The sequence below is a fragment of the Aquila chrysaetos genome, chromosome 24 (genome assembly GCF_900496995.4).
Source record: "Aquila chrysaetos chrysaetos chromosome 24, bAquChr1.4, whole genome shotgun sequence".
Taxonomy (NCBI): Eukaryota; Metazoa; Chordata; class Aves; order Accipitriformes; family Accipitridae; genus Aquila; species Aquila chrysaetos.
Window position 1 is genome coordinate 4,635,282 of NC_044027.1, and position 9,508 is coordinate 4,644,789.

At 62.7% G+C, this 9,508-nt stretch overlaps 1 protein-coding gene across 1 annotated transcript in view; it reads right to left on the reverse strand.

Annotated features, from left to right (window-relative positions):
- Positions 1 to 8,528, reverse strand: part of GRM4 (glutamate metabotropic receptor 4) — a 52,301-nt gene extending 43,773 nt beyond the window's left edge. Inside the window, exon 1 of the mRNA XM_029999485.2 lies at positions 8,182 to 8,528. The gene's annotated coding sequence lies outside the window, so the exon portion shown is untranslated. The remainder of the gene's footprint in view (positions 1 to 8,181) is intronic.
- Positions 8,529 to 9,508: the final 980 nt, after the last annotated feature.

Below are 9,508 nucleotides of genomic sequence, written 5' to 3' on the forward strand. Positions count from 1 at the left end.
CCCATCCTATCCTGTCCCCTCTTCAGGGAGCTGCCAGGGTGGGACAGGCCCCAAGACAGTGCTCAGAGCGGGGCAAACCCCACATGCACCCATAGCCCTGGTCCCTGCCTGCCCTAGAGCATCCCTCCTGCCCCAGGGCACAGCCAGGCACGGGAGCCAAGCAGCCGCCTTAAAGCTGATCTTGATTTAGACCCTGAGCCGATCTGGGGAGAAACCTGCTCTTTAAACAGCCCCTCCAGCGAGTGGCAAATCCCCTCCTCTCCTGAGCATCCCCTGCTGCACCCACCTGCCCCTTCTTTGTCCCCATCGATGGCCCTGCCAGACGCAACCTCCAACCTTGAGGCTGAAGATCTTCCCAAGCCTCCTCCCAGGTCTGCCAGGCACGTGGCCTCGGCGGGGGTCAGAGCCACGAGCCATCCCTCATCCCCTGCACCACCGAGCTCAAGCAAGGAGGAGCCGAAAGAGCTGGGGGCTGCTTTCCCAATGGGCTTTTTAACCGCCTGCCACGAGTCCCCACGCCTCGAGCGCCGCACAGCAAACCGAGCAGGCTGGCAGATCCTCTGTGTCCTAAGCGAGAGCCGACACGGCCAGGCACTGCCGAAACCCGGCGTTATGGATCTGAATCGCTACCCTAAGCATTGCTGCTCCTGCCGCTCTTCCTTCAGGCCACTGATTTCTGAACCAGCAGCTGCTTCCTTGCAAGCATCCATTATCGACAGCTTCCAGCAGCAAATATCGACAGCACAGAGGGCTCGCCTGAGCAGCGGGGGGAGTTTGGCTTTCTGGCTGCCCCAGGCAAGCAACCTGAGGTTCTGCTCAAATTAAAAGTGGCAAGGACGGTCAGCTGTGTGCCGAGAGCATCGGGCTGCAAAGGCCCTCGGACCCCAAGGTGGGTGCCCACGGGGGAGGAAGGAGGGAGCGAAGGGTCCCATGGGAAACCGGGAGCAAAACTGGTGGCGAAGGCACTGGGAGCAGTGCCTGGGCGATGCCCGCAGGCTGTGCCCACGGATACACGCTGCATCCCGACCCACATCCCAACGCCTCCCCGAGGGCCACGGGGCATCGGCAGCCCCGGCACCAAGCACGGCCCATGGGGAGCATTTCGGCAGCTCTCCCCTGAGAAGCAGCATTGGAAGAGCATCCCTGCCCTGCAGCACAGCGTGGAGAGGAGGCACCCGTGGGTCCCAATTAACCATTGAACACCATGAGGTGGGTGAGACTTGGTTCTTTTACCAGGTGGAAAAAACCCACCCGCTCTTGCTAACTGCTGCCTTGCCCCGCTGCCCCAGCACACCAGTGCCCGCACCGTATCTCGGAGGTGCTGGCTCTGGAGGAGCCAGCAGAGAGGGCTCAGCCCATCCCAGTCCCTCCATCCCAGTCCCACACCCTCCTGGGAGCCTCCTGCTCACAGCTGGGGGGGAGCCCGGGGGGGTCTCACCTCTCTCACCAGCCTCCCGCAACCCCTTGTGCCCTCACCTTGACTCTTTTGCTTTCACCACAGAGCCCCTCGAGTGGGCACAGGGTGCTGTCTTGGCTCCGAAAGCGCTGCAGGACAGCCCTTCGTCCCCCTCCCCGTGCCCTGGAGCTGCCCCTGCCCAAGCAGCACGGACCCCTGCCTCAGTTTCCCCTCTGGGGGAAGGCTCCCCCTTGCAGCCCGTCCTTGCTGTCTCCAGGCAGCCGCTGATGGATGCTGCGAGGGCAGCGCATGATTAATGCAAGGCACCAAAAAGCAGAGGAGAGCCGAGCAGGCAAATGCATTCCCCAAGCAGGATGGGCTGCAACAGCGAGACCGAAGAAACAGCTTAAATTAATCTCAGCTCCAGCGCAGAGCCCCGCATCCGAGCCCACACCTGCCGGGCCAGATCCTCAGCCGGCCCCGAGGGGTGCTGCCCGGCAGAGCCTGCGATGCTGAGCCCCGTTACACCATGGAGAAGGTTCCCAGCTCCGCAGCCGCCCCAGCCAGGAGGGCCCTTGCCTCAACTCACCTCCATAAATTATGCACATCCCTGCCTGTCGGAGCCACTTGAAGGCCCATCTCCAAAGCATTTCTGACAGCCGGGGCTTTTAAGCAACCAGAATTACTTGGTGCTGAGCTCTTTGCTTCAAAAGGCAGGAGATTGGGAGTGCTGCCCTGCCGCCGAGAGAGCCCCTGCGAGCGCAGCCCCGCTCGGATGGGGATCAAGGACAGGGATCGACCCTCCTCATCATCCCGTCTCCTTTGCAAGAATCATCCCATGCATCAGCAGCAGAGCAGGAGAAAGCGGCTCCTGCTACAGCGTGGAAGCGGGTCAGGCTGTGCCCGTGGTGAGGAGGCGGATGATGGGGAGACCCAGAGATGCTCCAACACTGCAGCCCCCCCCACGCCAGCTGAAATCAGGTCATTTCTTACATCCTACCCCAGGAGCCACAACATTTCTGCCCATCGGAGAAGGTGCGATGGGTCACCACGTGGACCCGCTCCCAGGAAAATCCTCCAAGCTGGCAGTGCCCCCAGAGCCCACAGCCTCTCCCTTTCTTCTTTTAAGCTTTTTCCTCTCTGTTCTCTCCCCTTTGTGCCTCCTTTGATCATATAATCTGAACGAACTGAAGGTAAAAATATCACGGCAGGCAAGAAGAAAGCGCAAATAACGGGGAGGGGAGGGGGGAGCTGGTTTGAATCCCTCACTGAATCGTTAGGGGAGATGCAGCCTGAATTACCCAATGAGCCTGTGCTGCAAACAGCCTGAGCGCTCGTCGGAAAGGGGCAGGAGACGAGCATCCCCTTCCCCCTGTCACCCTCCACCTGCCTCAAGCGTCCCCACGGCCACACGCAAGCTGCTGCTCCCTACACAGCCCAAATCTTGGTCCCACCCGTGCCGGGGATGCACCCAGCCCATCCTTCCTCCAAGGTGTGGGACCAGCCTCTTCATCCCCAGGGAGCCCAGCTCCTGCAACTTCCCAAAGCAGCCCTTCCACCATAAGGCTGGTCCTGCACATCTGGAACGAGATGCACATCTGGAGGGAGACGCCTGCCTACAGCAGGTGCTCGTGGAGCAGGGAACAGCCTTACCCACACACCACAGGCAGCGAGGGGACAGAGCCGCCCTCCTGCCCCATCTGCACAGCTCCGCGAGGGCAGCACGGCCCCGGGGAAAGAAATATTTGCAGATTTGCAACAAGTCAGGTGCAGGTACGCACCCCCCCGGGTGGTAATAAATGGGGTGGGATAAATGCACGGCACCAAAGGAAGGAGCAATGCTGCTTCCTCCCACCTCTCACAAGCACATCGTCGGTGAGGAACGAGCCTTTCCATCGCCCTCATCCTGACCATGCAACGGCCAGATCCCCGATCTGGAAAGCAATGCAAGGACTAATCAAACCGAGCGCCAGACCGATCTAATGAGTGCCAGGAGCTGCAGAAGCGGGTGCTGGGGCTGCTGCAACCCCGGGACAGGGAGAACCAAGGAGGCCACGGGCAGCGCTTGGCTCCCGGGCTGTGCCCCTGCCCTGCGGGTCCCCAGCACCCCAGGACACGGTGCCAGTCCTGCACGGTGGCATCCTGCCCCCCTCTAGCGGTGGCCATGCCACCGAGCCACCGGCATCGCCATCCACAAAGGCCCCTGGATGGGACAGGGCGAGGGTTCAGCTGGGCAGGAGAAATCAAATTTTTGATTAAAAATTCCCTTGCGCCACGCAGAGCTCCTGCTGCAAAACCAGCTCCAGTGCCCGGAGGACGGACCGTGTCCCGGAGGCAGGGACCGGCCATCCTGGGCTTCACTTCTGCAGCTCCTTCCCGCAGCTCCTTCCATGCATCCCTGCAAGAACCGTAGCGGCCGGGGCTGCACCGGCACCAGCAGAGCTGCAGCAAGACAAAATTAAGGCTCACCACGTCCTGCAGAGCCCAAAGGTCCTCACGGGCACTGGGATGCATCCCCGGCTGCATCGCCACCGGACACACGGCCCCGGAGCCAGGCAGTCTGTCCCATTGCAGGGATCTGCAGCCCAGGGCTTTGGAGCCCGGGGCTGGTGCATCTCCAGGAGAGGCAGCTGGAGCCCCCTCGCATGCATGGCATGGGTTTTGTTTGCAAAATTTCCCTTCCCCAGCTTGGTGCTGCCGCAGCCCCGGGAACAGACAGCCCAGAGGGAGCCCCAGATTGCACCGACCGATCCTGAGAGCGCGGTCGCCCAGCCTGATCCCCAGCCCTGGGGCCAGAGAAGACCTGGCCCATCGCGGCTGCACAGCACGGGGGGCTCTTTGCTGGAGCCCCCCAGACCTGCCCCTCGATGCAGGAATTTTGCAGCAATGAAAAATCTCCTTCAAGGGGGGAAATAAATAAATAAGGAAGGAAACGGCCCATTTCTCTCCCTCGCTCCGCTCCCTGCAGGACTCCCAGTCAAAACCAAGTCATTTTACTGCCATTAGCTCCGTGGAGCCCATGCCGCTGCAGGCAGGCGAGTTCACGTCTCATGTGCCATCAACACAAGTGCCGGCTAAGCACTAATCACCGCGGCTTTATCATCGCCAGCAGCGGGCAAAGACGAGAGGCGAGTTATTCAGATCCCAGCCAGGGCTTATAGCAGGGCGGCCTGAGCATCCCACCCCTCTCTGAGCAGACCCCACTCCCATGGACCACAGAGCTCTGCCTGCAGCGGGACCGGGCTCCTTCAGCTTGCAGGACCTGTTGGCTCCCAGTTCAGAGCCAGGGCACTCACTGGTTTTGTGCTGAGCCCACCCAGTTGCATCGGGGCTTGTTAAACCAGGCAAAGGCTGAGCTGGTGACACGGTCCAGGAGATGCAGCCAAGAGCATGTGCCCAGCACTCACCTGCACAACCCCTTCCCCAGCTGCCAAGAAGCCGACCTCCTGTCAGCCCACCACCAAGGAGACCTCCCCAGCCCAGCCCCGGCACTGGGAGGGCTGTGCCGGCTTCTGCCACGCTGGCTGCCGTGAGCTCACTGGCATCTTTTTGAAAATCAAGGCCATTTCTTTCCCCACCTGCTATTCCTTCGGCAAGCGGGGCCAGCCGGCACGCAGCACAATATCCCAATTAGCACACACTCGCTCTTCCCCACTTGCAAGCGATTACAGAGAACTTCGCTTTGGCTCCTGGTTTTTTTAATTGCAAAAGCTCCGTGAATATACAGCAGAATTTAGACACGGAGGGAGGGGATGCCAGGTTAAGTTCTCTCTCGACAGGCAAAACCTTAAGTATTCAGGTCAAGTACCCCAGCATTTGCTTGGAGGAAAAGCAAAGCCACAGCTCAGCAGGCAGCAGCGAGCAGAGACCCCAGATTTTACCATCAAAACCCACCCGACGCACCCCAAGACACAGCCCCCCCCAGCAATCCCTCAATTGATGCACGAACTGATATCGCAAGGCTTGCATAAGCCCAAGCCCATAGCCAGGCTGCCGACTCGACCTCTCTGCAACCGGATCCGGCCAGCACCTGGCTCGGAGCCCCGCAGGGAGAAAAGCCAGGTATCACCACCCTCCTCGCTGCCCCAGAGCATCCCCTGAAAGATGCTGAAGTCCAAAGAAAAATGCTCCCACTGGGCACGGATCAGACCCAGGGAATATTTATCACACTATATATATATATCTATCTCCTTAACTGCAGGCAAGCTCTTTCCTTCCCCCTCCCTCCCCACTGCTAAGCGGGCCAGGGCTAATCCTTCACTTTGAAGGATCAGATAGCGCAGCAAGGGGAAGGCGAGCAGGATCCGGCTGCGGAGCAAGCGGAGATCACAGCAGCTCACCTTGCGGGAGGCGGCGCGGGGTCTCTGCCAGCAGCCAACGTGCACAGAGCTCCAGCCGGGAGAGGCCGGAGGGAGGGAAGGAGCTGGCGCTCATCCCCGCTCCTGCCACGTGCAGCAAAATCCCGCAATTAATTTTTGATCACCTTCTGCAAATTGGGATGGCTCTGGCTCGGAGCGAGAGTGCAGCCTGACTGCCGGTCCCCAGCGGTGCCCGTGACACTGCCCGGCGTTTCTGCTCCCCATCACACCTACACCCCGAGACTGCAATCTGGCAGCACGAGCCCCTGCCCGTACCCAGCCTGGGAAAACCCCGGCGGGGGCAGAGACCCCCGTCCTGAGCCGGGCTTCGTGCAGGAGCATCCACAGCACAGAGGCGCGGGCAACCACCCCACAGAGGAAACCCTTCCATTAGATGTAGAGCCCGAGAGGAAGAGATGGTGCCCGCAGCGGGCGCAAAGCCGGGGAGGGCGGCGGGAGCGGGTTCGCATTTGTTATAATTAGGACCTGCCACATCTTCAAGCCGTTGCCTTTCTGGGAAGAGCTGGAAGGGGGTGGCTGAGCTGACAAATCCATCCTCCTCCTGCCTGATGCCAAAGTTGAAGCACGTGACACTCTTTTTCGGGGAGCCGGCAGGCTCCTCCGCAGGGCGATGCTGGCCTCCGGGATGCGGGGCCGGGCCAAGGCTGCACCCGAGCTTCGGTTCCCGCTGTAAAATCCCCTTGAAGCTCCCGCTCCGCTGTCCCGACAGCCCGCGTTGCAGCTCAGCACCACCAGCCCAGCGCCTGCTGCCCTCCCCAAAATGGGTTTGCCTGTGCCCCCCCAGCCTGGGGCAGCTGGAGCCTGCTGCTGCCTGAGGGGACCCACCACCCTGACAAAAATAGCCCACCCTCATCGCAGCCCCCAGTGCTGCATCCCCCCGGCTCGGCTAGGCTGGCCAAAAGCAGCCAGGATCTCGGCACATCCCTTCGGACCGCGGCTCTCAGCACAGAGGCGGCAGGTCACAGGGAGAAGGGTCTTGCCCTGACTCTCCCCCCAGCACAGAGTCGTGCCCAGCATGTCCCACCGTACCCCCCACCCGCTGCCCCGGTACAGATAAAGCCTGGCTTACAGGAAGCAAAGGGAGGGAAGGAAATGAGCTTTTTCTTTTGGCACTTCTTTTGGCATTTTCCCGAGCTCCTCGTTGCATTCAACAGATCGGCTCAGTTCCCTCCCTCCCCGGGCCCTGCCTCGGGCGAGCGGCCAGTGTCGGTGAGCTCCTCCGGTCACCCCAGCCCACCCCAGCCCCGCTTCATGCCATCCCCCCCCGTCAAGCCCCGAGCCACAGGTCACCCGGCGGCAGCGATGGCAATGACTCACTCCGCAGCCTCTCCGTCGCAGCCGCCGCTGAAGGCAGTGGGCATCCCCCCCCCCAAACCTGAAGCAGCCCACAGAAAAATAACCTGGCTGGCAGAGCACGGCAAACTCATCACACCAGGAGGAGGAAGAGGAGGGCGGTGGGGCTGCGCCCAGGCAGGCGGTGGGAGAGTTCTCTGGTTTTTTTTTTTTCCCCCCACGGCTGCCAACTTCCCCAGCGGCTCCTGAAGCCACGCAGATCCGCTCTCCCAAAAAGCACCGAGGAGCGGGAGAGAGCGCTCCGGAGAGGAAAACAAACCTGGGAGCGTGTGCCTGCAGACAGAGCGGGGCTCCCTGCCCCAAACCGGGGATGGCTCCGTGGGGTCGTTCCAGCTCCGGGGAAGGGTCTTACCCCCAAAAAGCCCCTCCAAGCTCAAAGGGGCAGCTTCTTCTCCGCTGACCTGGGCAAAGCACCGACTCTTTCTCCCCCTGCCCTGCCCTGCGGCGGGCTCTGCGGGCCCTGCCCGCTGCGGCGAGGCGAGGGCAACCACCCGCCTGCGGCTTGGCCACAGCCACCAGCCCCTGCCCGGTGCCTCCTGCCCCAAACCCCTTCCCACCCCCCTCCAGCCAGACGAGCCCCCCCAGCTCCCTTCCCGCAGCCCACTCCGGAGCGATGGGCACCTCTGGGGACAAAGGTGGTAGGTTTTGGGGATTGGGGTAGGGGGTGTTTCCCCCCCACACACGGTGGGATGCAGCGGGGACCAGCGCTCCGCAGCCCCACAACTATGAATAATGCAACGAGTGGGAGAACGGGGAGGTGGGGGGCAGCCGGGGGGGGGGGGGGAGACAGGCTGGGGCTCCGGGGGGGGGGCTCTCTGCTGCAGCCCCCGCTGTCGCAGCCCCCCCCCCCCCAAAAAAAAAAAAAAAAACCAATAAATAAGAAGGAAAGGCAGAAAAATTGCTGGAGCGTTGCATGGGGAGGGGGGAGAGCAGCGGGGCTGCAGGGAGGAGGAGGAGAGGGCACCCCAGCCCCTCGGGGAAGGTTTGGGGGGACCGGGCGTCCCGGGGATGCTCCGCACCCCCCCCCCCCCCCCGCGCTCGCCCCGCACTTACCCGCGGGCAGCGCGAAGTTGGCGACGCCGCCGACCCCGTCTCCGCCCGCGGCCGCTGCCCGGTGCCGCGATCCGGCTCCGGCTCCGGCCCCGGCGGGGCTCGGGCACCCCGGGGGGGCCCTGCGGCATGCGGCGGGGGCAGCCCACGGTGTCCCCCCCCGCCCCAAGCCCCGGCCCCGGCCCGGGGAGCCGAGCGAGCCGCAGCCGGGCGGGACCCGCCGCGCTCCGCAGCCGCGACGGGGAGGAGGAGGAGGAGGAGGAGGAGGAGGAGGAGGAGGAGGAGGAGGAGGAGGAGGAGGAGGAGGGGGAGGAGGAGGAGGGTCGGGGCCGGGGAAGTTTTGCATGAAGAGGCGCTGGGAAGCCCGCCGCCGGCTTTGCCAGCCTTTTAAAGCACTAGCGCATCGCGGCGGGGGACCCCCGCACCCGGCTGCCCCCCGGCTCCCGGTGCCGGAGAGGTGGGGGGGGGGGGATCCACTGCAGCCCCGCAAGCCCCCTCCGCCGAGCAGCGCCGGGCACGAAGGGCTGCAAAAGCCCCGGCTGGCAGGAAAGGGGAGGGACCTGGTCCCCCTGATGCCCTGCTGTCCCCAGCACCTCTCCCCTCCTGGTCTTTGCATCGAGCCCTATTTCACTGGTACTTGTCCTTCTATCCTTGCCCATTACCTACAGCCATCATCGCGGCCAGGAGCACAGTAGCAGGACTGACGGGAGTCCAGGCCTCCAGACCCCACAGTGCTAAAGAGCTTCCCGCAGGTCACATCCTCTAATTTCAGGATTTTCCAAAGCGGAGGCCCACGACAGCTCCCATGGGTGCAAACACACCAGCCTTTGCCAAGCCCTGCAAGGAACACAGTGCACGGTGGGGGCACAGGAAGGGTCCCCCACACCAGGCTGCTGAGAGGCTTCGGCTCACGCTGCATGCACCAACAGCCATCCCCAAATTTCCCCTCCCTATGGTGGGAGCAGCTCCACGGGGCAGTGACAAGGGAGGAAGCTCTCACCAGAGCCACATGGGCCCAAACCATTGCCCTTCTCTTCAGTTTCCCATAAAATGATGCCAACACACCGCTCCGCACATGTGCCCGCGGCTGGTGCATCGCCTCCTTTCGCTATCAAACCACCACCGGGCCCCGGCAGCTCCGAGGAGCCTGTCGTGGTGTGTCGATTCATTAATCCAGAGAAAACACAGCCCCCTAGTAATGGCCATTGACACATTAACTGCTCCGATCCATCATGGTAATGACTGCGAGATAATCAGTCACCGGAGCGATTAGGGAGTACACCTGCCGGCACGCTGGGGCTGCGAGAGCACCCAGCCCACGTGGGGACCC